This window comes from Grammomys surdaster, unplaced genomic scaffold (genome assembly GCF_004785775.1).
Source record: "Grammomys surdaster isolate TR1022 unplaced genomic scaffold, NIH_TR_1.0 313394, whole genome shotgun sequence".
Lineage (NCBI taxonomy): Eukaryota > Metazoa > Chordata > Mammalia > Rodentia > Muridae > Grammomys > Grammomys surdaster.
In genome coordinates this window covers 87-10,233 of record NW_021626376.1, presented here as the reverse complement: position 1 = coordinate 10,233, position 10,147 = coordinate 87, and the positions used below count along the sequence as shown (strand labels likewise).

Below are 10,147 nucleotides of genomic sequence, written 5' to 3'. Positions count from 1 at the left end.
TGTACACACAAACCCTGCGTTTACACAGGAAGACCCTTGTTCATTTCATTCAAGCACGTGTGATTTTAGAGCATCCTTGTTTATAAACATGATTGTAAGTCATGTCAACCCTGACCTAGTATTTAAAATGTTAGCATACCTTATAGCAATTGCTGGAAAAATAAAAGCATACATATTTTATACACTAGTGTAATTACTTAAATGTGAAAGGTTAAAAAAGGTGTGCCTTGCTATGGGAGTATAATTTCATGTTTGTTTAATGTCTAAATGGAGAAAACTAAATTATTTTAAAATACATGATTATATATAGCCTTTGATCAGACATGATGGTCAGTGCCAAACCAAGTCCAGCCTTCACAGTTTGTGGTGGCTACACTTCTACCTATGCTTTGCATTAATCCCAGCATGCCTCCATGAGGTCATTCATAGCTATGATCACACCACCAAATGGCTCAGTTAGTCCTTTTAGTAACTGACCTAGGATATGATGAAGTGAAGGAAGGTTATGAACTCTTCATTACCCATCTCAAATCCTATACAAATACACTCTTATTCACATGAATACACCGAATACAACAATGTACAAACCGAATGCAATTTTATTCTCCCTTAATTTACATCTTTTCAAGACCTTTGTTGTCTAGGTATTTCCTGTCAAAGTTGAGAGCACAAAGAGTTCCTTACAACAGATGAATAATGTAGGGCGCAGCTTGAATCGCCATTACAAGGTGGCACTTGGAAGATTGCCAGGAACTGTGAGTCTGCAGTTCTGCCCTGAGTAACAACTTCCTTATAAGGCTGAACACTTTGCATTGCTGATGATTCATGATCAGGCCATTCCGCACCATGCTTGCGCACCAATGATCAGTGACAACGTGGCAGTTGCTGATAGGCTGAGGCACAAGGTATAAGGGAGGTGTGGGCAGGAGGAGAGAAGAAGAAGCTTGCTGTACAAGAGTTCCTGAATAAACTGCTTGAAGAAGAACACGGTTGCTGTTGCCTTATTCTGCTGGTCGGACGTGGGTAGCGACAAGTGGTGGTCCGTATGGGCCTTCGTGTTCAGAACTTCAAGTGGTCAGGGTAGTCAACTGGTAAGTTCCCGGGTAAGTGGGACAAGTAAGAAAGTTCTCAGAAAGAGACAATAAGGTTCCTGAGAAAGGACTATAAATTTCCTAGAATAGGACGATAAAACCCCCGTGTATTGTCATGGGAAACTCAACATCCAGCTCTGTTTTTGTGGCATTGAAAAGACTTTTGGAAGCAAAAGGAGTTAGGCTTAAGACAGCTACACTCTGGTTTTTGAGAGCTGTGGATGAAAGCGCCCCGTGGTATGCTCAAACGGGACATATCACCCTAGCCAGTTGGGATGAGCTTGGGAAAGATCTTGATTTTGCATGGGAACAAGGCACACTGCCAGGAGGAGTGCGACTGGTTTGGAAACTGGTTTGTTCTTGCATTGAGGATCGAAAGGGAGAATGTGCTAAAGAGTTAGAAAAGGGCGTGGAAGCACTGGAACAACTGAAAGAGGAACGTTCGGTTAGGTCAGAGAAGTCTGAAAGCTCAGATAAGGAGGATTCAGAAGAGGAAGTTGAAAAACTTGCCCAAAAAATGGAGTCTTTAGACGCAAAGGTGGAGCCCACAGCACCAGGGCCACCAGTAGACAAGCATCCTCGACCTCCTTCGTATACTGCAGGGTGGAGTTTTTGCCCTGAGGCGTGGAAGGAGGTCCAAGAGCAACAGTGTTTTCCTGTTTTTCAAGATGCCCAGGGGAATAGATATCATGATCCTTTGGACTTTAAGATCATTTCTAGTCTGGCCGAAGGAGTACATGCTTATGGTGTTAATACCGCCTTCGTGGTAGCACAACTAGAAAGCCTGCATAGATATTGTATGACACCAAGTGATTGGATGAGCTTAGCCAAGGCATGTTTGACTCCAGGCCAGTATTTGGACTGGAAGGCTTTCTTTATAGAATTTTCTGCTGAACAGGCAGCAGCGAATGCAGCCACCAGTCAACCTGCTTGAAATTAGGATATGCTCCTAGGACAGGGCAGATTTGCTAATCAGCAGATCAATTATCCATTGCAAGTGTATGAGCAAATCAATCTAATGGGCACTAGAGCATGGAAGGCCCTCCCAAATAGGGGGGAGGTGCAAGACAATTTAACAAAAATCACTCAGGGTCCTGCTGAACCTTTTGCTGATTTCGTAGCAAGGATGGTGGAGGCAGCAGGCAAAATATTTGGGGACCCTGATACAGCCATGCCATTGATAAAACAACTGATTTTTGAACAGTGCACAAAAGAGTATAGACAAGCCATAAATCCATACAAGAGCAAAGGGCTAGAGGTATGGATGAAAATCTATAGGGAGATTGGAGGACCCTTGTCTAATGCAGGGTTGGCAGCAGCAGTGATGCAACTTACACAAAAAGGGAAGTCAAGTTCAGGAAATTGCTTTAAATGTGGGTAACCTGGACATTTGAAATGACAGTGTCCTCAACTAAAAGGAAGTGGGGAACACCCAAGGACCCCAGGCCTGTGTCCTTACTGTAAAAAGGGGAACCACTGGGCAAATGAGTGCATTCAGTTAAAGACATTAATGGGCAGCCCTTAGTAGTGGGGTATGCAGGAGCCAAGCCAAAAAACGGGTCATGGGGCCCACATCCTCAGGGCCCTCAAATATATGGGGCAGTTACTGAACAGTGGCCGACCCTCAGGCCTCCCATACCCTGGAGCCAGCACGAAGGGCCATGAAGGGAAGTGCAGGACTCAACCTCTGTTTCACCTCCAGACTCATATTAACACCCCAAATGGGACCTCAAGTAATAGAATCTGATTTTAAAGGTCCCCTACCTAAAAATACAGTTGGCCTTTTAATTGGACGAAGCTCAGTTACTATGCAAGGACTTATAGTACATCCAGGGGTGATTGATTCTGATTATACTGGAGTGGTGAAGATTATGGTCTCCTCTCCACGGGGAGTTTCAGCCGTTTCCCCAGGAGATCACTTGGCCCAATTGCTGCTATTGCCTAGCCACCATGGTCTTTTTCCTGCAAAGGGAGTAGAAAGAGGTGAAAAGGGCTTTGGGTCTTCAGGCACGAACATAGTGTGCTACGCTATGGATTTAGATTCTAGGCCCATTATTTCACTTAAAATAGAAGGCAAAAGGATAACAGGGCTCTTAGATACCAGAGCCGATAAAAGCATTATTGCTAAGAAGGATTGACCCTCCAATTGGCCAATACAAGCCTCTGACCAAGTTCTTCATGTTCTAGGTTATGCCAAAGCTCCGGATATGAGTGTAAGACAGTTACAATGGCAGGATGAGGAAGGGCATAGTGGAATGATGCAACCTTATGTTTTGGAAATTCCCATTTCACTATGGGGAAGAGATCTGTTGCAAGATATGGGGTTCAAATTAACCAATGAAATTACCTATGGCCAGCAAGTTCCTCAAATGATGAGGAAGATGGGATACTGCCCCGGACAAGGATTGGGAAAATACCTGCAAGGAAGAAAGTCCCCTATAGAACCAACCAAGAGGAAAGGAAGGGAAGGGCTGGGTTTTTCCTAGGGGCCACTGAGGAGGCCTTACCCATTACTTGGAAGACTGAGGAACCAGTGTGGGTTCCTCAGTGGCCACTCCCCTCGGAAAAATTACATGCAGTGTATGATCTAGTACGGGAACAGCTTGAATTAGGTCACTTACAATCGTCTACTTCACCTTGGAATACTCCCATTTTTGTAATAAAAAAAATCTGGAAAGTGGAGACTATTACATGACCTTAGAGCCATCAATGCCCAAATGGAGGTTATGGGGCCTGTTCAATGAGGTTTGCCTCTACCTTCAACTCTACCCAAGGGATGGCCTATAATAGTGATGGATATCAAAGATTGCTTCTTTTCCATACCTTTAAATAAGCAGGATACTCGGAGGTTTGCCTTTACTGTACCATCCATAAATCATGCTCAGCCAGATGAAATATATGAATGGGTAGTTTTGCCCCAAGGTATGGCCAATAGCCCCACGATGTGTCAACTCTATGTGGCTCAAGCCTTGAAGAAAGTAAGGATACAATTTCTATATAAACAATTTTATATAATTTACATTATAATTTACATTATAATTTAATATAATTTACATTATATGGATGATATATTGTTGGCTGCCAAAAAGGAAGATGATTTAAAAGAGGCCTTTTGTTTAACAGTTAGTGAATTAAAAAATTATGGGTTAATTATAGCCCCGGAGAAAGTTCAAAAGGGGTAGATGTTTGATTATTTAGGGACGAAAATCTTTAATGATAACGTTAGACCACAGAAGATTCAATTGCGAGTAGATCAATTACATACATTGAATGATTTTCAAAAATTGTTAGGTGATATACAATGGGTCCGTCCATATTTAAAATTATCTAATAAACAATTGCAGCCTTTATATGATATTTTACCTGGAAATTCTAATTTCAATTCCTCTAGAGTCCTTACTGAAGAAGCAAGACAAGTCTTACAATTGGTAGAAGAGAGTTTAGTGCAAGCATCTGTGAGCTGAAGAGAAGAAAGTAAACCCATTTGTTTATGTCTTTTGCCCACAGAAAAACAACCTACAGGAGTTTTGTGGCAGGGTGCTCCATTTTTGTGGGTCCATCCAAAAATATCCCCAGCTAAGACATTAGTTCATTATCCTTCTGCAGTAGCACATTTGGCTTTGCTAGGAATCCAACAATGTATACAATACTTTGGTTGTGAGCCTGTGTCAATTATAGTACCTTATACAAGTCACCAACAGGCAGTTTTGGCTGCTACAACCAATGAATGGGCATTGTTGCGATTTTCCTATCAAGGGAAATTTGATAATCATTTTCCTAAAGATCCCCTGTTGCAAATAGCTATAGAACATCCAATTATTTTTCCTAAAGTTACAGTAAAAGAGCCTATAATGGGAGCCCTAACTATATTTACAGATGGATCAAAGAATGGCTGTGGAGCCTATTTAATTATGGATCAAGATCCAGTTGTGGTGACGTTTTTCCCAGCATCCTCCCAAGTTATTGAGCTGAAAATGGTGATTATAGTTTTTCAAAGATTTAGTGAAGCTTTTAATTTGTTGTCTGATTCCCAATATGTAGTTAATATAGTGAAAAATTTGGAAATAGTGGGAAAATTAATTTGAGACGTCCTATAGGAAAGTTGTTATTAGATTTGGAACAATTAATTTGGTCCAGGCGAAATCCCTTTTTTATTCAACATATTAGAGCCCATACTGGATTGCCAGGCCCCCTTGCAGCAGCCAATGATTTGGTAGAGCAACCAGAGCTGTTTTTATATTTTCTGCTTTGTCATCCTTGGATAATGCTAGACATTTTCATCAACAATTTCATGTGAATGCCAAAACCTTAGCTGCCCATTTTAAGATTACTCGGGTGGAGGCCAGAGAAGTAGTGAAAGCCTGTGGATCTTGTGGTCCCTTTTTACCACAGGCCTCGCTGGGTGTTAATCCTAGAGGGATACGCCCACTACATATTTGGCAGATGGATGTTACACACTTTGTTTAATTTGGCAAATTGCAGTATTTACATGTATTCTACCAATACTATGGATGCTCCCCAGAATGAGAAGTGATGAATTACGAAGGATATCTTACAGGAAATTGGTCGACTGAGTTTGATAAAACCATGAAGGAGCTAAGACTCCTTCGACTCGAGTGGACCTATCCTTGGCCGCAGGATTAACCACCTGGATTCAACAAGCCATGAATCATCTGAAAGAGCGGGCGGGCATAGGAGGTCTGGCATTGTGCCTCTGTCTCATCAGTTGCCTAGCACTGTGGTGCATGTGTCAATTGAGAGTGCAACAACATCATGCTAACGCCATGGTTGTTCAGGCCTTTGCAGCCCTTGAGGTGGGACAGTCCCCTCAGGTGTGGCTAAGTTATCTTGGCAAAGCCTAAGGGCAAAATCCTATAGCACACAGGGTGTGAGGCTAAGCACTGCAAAGGTACCATGTGCCTTGAGGAGCATGTTTGATTGCATAAGGGTTGGTGTCCCAGGTCCCTTCTCCATGAAAAAGACACCGGGACAGGTATGACATATATGCTTTACTGCTCAATGACGGGAGGCATCATGTTATCACAAGGTCCCCTTTTCCAAAACTTGGAGATCAAACCTCTACTCCCGCCTGTGTTGCTTTTGAAACAAAGAAGGGGGAACTGTAGGGCTCGGATTGACTCGCCATTACAAGGTGGCACTTGGAAGATTGCCAGGAACTGTGAGTCTGCAGTTCTGCCCTGAGTAACAACTTCCTTATAAGGCTGAACACTTTGCATTGCTGATGATTCATGATCAGGCCATTCCGCACCATGCTTGCGCACCAATGATCAGTGACAACGTGGCAGTTGCTGATAGGCTGAGGCACAAGGTATAAGGGAGGTGTGGGCAGGAGGAGAGAAGAAGAAGCTTGCTGTACAAGAGTTCCTGAATAAACTGCTTGAAGAAGAACATGGTTGCCGTTGCCTTATTCTGCTAGTCGGATGCAGGTAGCGACAGAGGAACACCCATCCATCTAACAACCTCCCGTTAACTGACTGACTTAAACTTGATCCACTGGTTGGCACCACACACTTCAAAGGGAGGCTCACTGCTGTAGATGTGATAGCCTAGCTCCTCTAACGGTGGCTCTGGATCAGTCGTGGCAAACTGGGCAGCATCCTCTATTTCTTTCCTCACTTCCACATCAATCTCCTTTAATTCTTCCACACTTGCAAGATTGCTGTTCACCATTCTATCCTTGAGAAACATAATAGGGTCACTCTTACTTCTTACTTCCTGGATTTCTTCTTGAGTGTGGTAACTGACTCCAGGGTCACTCATACTATCTCCATGGTAGAGATAAGTCTGTAGCTCCATCAGGATGGGCCCCTTACCAGACCTGCAATAGGCAGACGCAAACTTTGTTGCCTCTCGGACACACAAGATATCCATTCCATCTACCCTCAGTCCAGGAATAAAATGTCCTATTTTGTAGTAATCAGTGCTGGCTTCTGCTCTCTCAGCCGAAGTCCCCATGCCATAGCGGTTATTCTCACAGATGAAAACACAAGGTAATTTCCACAATGCTGCCATATTGTAAGCTTCAAATATTTGACCCTGATTAGCAGCCCCATCGCCGTATAATGTCAAACAGACCTCATCTTTTCCATCGTACTTGCAGGCCAGAGCAATTCCTGCTCCCAGGGGCACCTGAGCTCCAACGATGCCATTGCCCCCATAGAAGTTCTTGGCGTACATGTGTATTGATCCCCCTTTCCCTTTAGCACAGCCCCCTCTTCGTCCTGTTAGCTCCGCAAGAATTGCTCAGACAGGTAGGTCCCGAGTGAAGGTGAAACCATGACCTCGGTAGGCAGTGATGAGGTGGTCCGTGGGGTTTATGCCGGCCTCCAGGCGCACACAGCAGGCTTCCTGACCATCACACAAGTGACAGAAACCATGAATGATTTTCTGCTTATACAGCTGATCTGCCTTCAGTCTGCATCATCCTGTAGTACTTGAGCCCATCCTCTCTGGTGAGCACTGTGGTAACTGGAGGCCTTAATGTCAAATGTAGCATCATTTGAAAAATTACGGGAAGCTACCAGCACTCTGCTTGCCTGCTTCTGTGAAGCGCCTGCCAACACGCGGGACACAGCGGCAAGCATCTTCCTCATGGAGCGCAGCAGACTCACATGGCAGCCACGGCACCCAGGCACTTAAAAGGAGTGGTTCGGGTGTCCCCAAGTCTCCTTGAGGCGCCTGGAGCCAAAGCCACACCCTAAACGCAATGAGTTACCAGTTTTAAGACAGCTTTCTGTTACTAAAGTTACAAATTTTTAATCATACCCAATAACTTATAGGCCAATAATCTATAACCATGACATGCAGAACATATTTATACTTATAAAACCAGTCAGAAACAAAAATGAAGTGGCTACACATTTTAAATATTTAGACTAAACAAAATTTTCTTACCTTTTCTAGCTGTTATTTCAAGAGAAAAGCACCTTGTCACTTGTCGAACCTAATAAACATTGTCACAGAGATTTTTCTAGGAAAAACAACTATCAGCTTCCTTATCATAGAAGCCAAAAAGCTACTGGCCCCTTTAAAAGCAGCCTATGTAAACAATCAGCTCCAGTCAGGGCTTCTCCTGCTGTGCCTTACTTCTAGCCACAGAACAGGGTAACTCATCAGCTTCTGTTGTGCAAATTCAGACTGCCTCCTAAGCAAGTTAAACTAAATCAGGGGGTCGATAGCCAGCAGTTTTAACCCTTTTTTTGAACATGAAACATAGACCATCAATCATTCAAACAATGAAACAAAGACAGACAATTGACACATGGGGACAGGTTGGGGCACCAAGGACAGTAGGAGCCAGAGAGAAAGCAGGACGACTCCTGATTCTTTCCCATTTCCATAAGGGCTCTGAAACAGCCTTTTCCTTTTCTTTTGCTAACACGGCTGGAGAGCAGACAACTGTTTTAGCCCCTTCTCTCTCTCATGTTCAAGGCTTAACTTTTTATCTCCTTCTTAGGAGGTGTAGCATTTTCTCATCAATACTCCCTCTTGGGGAATTATCACCAATGAAATCAAATAATTTTTTTAGATCCTTTTTCTTAACCCTTATTCCTCACATTTTGAGTGCTTCCTTGAGACTCCAGGTGCCAGTTTGCCCCGGATAAAAGTCTTATGCTTGGTTAATGCCTGTCCCATTTGCGTCATCTGACCTTCCCAAATCAGCTCACAGATGGGTGATTCTGTGGTGATCAATGACCCAGGTCAGCTCACAGACAATTCTGCAGTGATCATGATGAACCTGTATCAACCTTGCAGGTCACTGGATCCTGGAGATGAGAGGTAGTTTCTTGAAGATGACATTCTCTGCAACCCTTACTCAAATACAGGTCCTTGTTCAGGCACCAGTATGCTCCAGCCTGAGACTCTACAACAGGATATCTTAAGAGAGAAGGGGAGAGAATGAAAGGGACAGGAGACACAAGAACAGGACCAAGAAAATTTTCTGATCAAGGTCCATTGAGCTGTATTATCTCTGGAAATTTACACAGACAGGGAAGTGGATAAAGTGTTTGGGGGAATTTCACAGAAACTGGGCGTTCGGCCATGAAAGATATCTTGCAACTGCAGATGTTTTTGTCTAGCTCAGGGTGCACTGACCACTTTCTTTAGGACACAGCAACCATTGGCAACCTGCTTCCTCAGGAGTAGCTAGCTGAGGAAAAACAAAACCTAAAACTATTCTTTCAAAGTGAAGTAAGGTTGGCTTCTGGAAGTGGGTGGCTGACAAACATTTGTAAGTACAATTTCAGGAGGCTTTGGTGTTGATGCCTCCTTGGGCACCTGTATTTATATAAGCACATGCCCTCCCCACACATACATAGTTATAATTAATATACATATGATAATAATGATAAAATCTTTTTTATATTCATTATTTTACTTTTTATTACATTTTTCTTCACAGTTCATCCCAATAACAGTAGCCGTTCATCGTCTCTCCCCAGTTCCACGACAAATCCTTCCCCTCCACTGCCTCCTACCATTCAATTCAGAGAAGGAGAAGTGCCTCTTGAGTACCATCACACCTGAGACATCTGGACATGGGCTTTAATACCATTGTCCTAGCTGCCTGGAAGCCAGTGTTTTTCTAGTAGTCTTCACATGAACATGTAGAACTCTCAGCTCTTCCTGCATCATGCCTGCCCGGGTGCTGCCATGGCTCTCGCCTTGATGGTAAAGCACTAAAGCTCTGAACATGGTAGTCAGCCCCAATTAAATGTTGCCTTTGTAAGAGTTGCCTTGGTCATGTTGCCTGCTAACAGCAGCAAAACCCTAACTAAGATAGAAGTTGTTACCAGGGACTGGGGTACTGCTGTGATAGGATTGACCATGCTTTTGTTTAGAAGAATGAAGATTTGGAGATATTGCATTAGGAAAGTAGTAGAATGCTTTAAGTGGGGCTTAATGGGTTGTCCTACTAGGAATATGGAAGACTTTGTTTCTGAGAGAGATGTAAACTGTGCAGACCTCGCTCAAGATGTTTCAGTGGAGAAGAATTTCAGAATGTGGCATAGAGAGTGTTTTTCTAGTATTCT

The 10,147-nt window shown here is 43.3% G+C and overlaps 1 pseudogene; it reads right to left on the bottom strand.

The window, feature by feature from the left end:
- Positions 1 to 6,578: 6,578 nt before the first annotated feature.
- LOC114616257 lies at positions 6,579 to 7,705 on the bottom strand (annotated as a pseudogene).
- Positions 7,706 to 10,147: the final 2,442 nt, after the last annotated feature.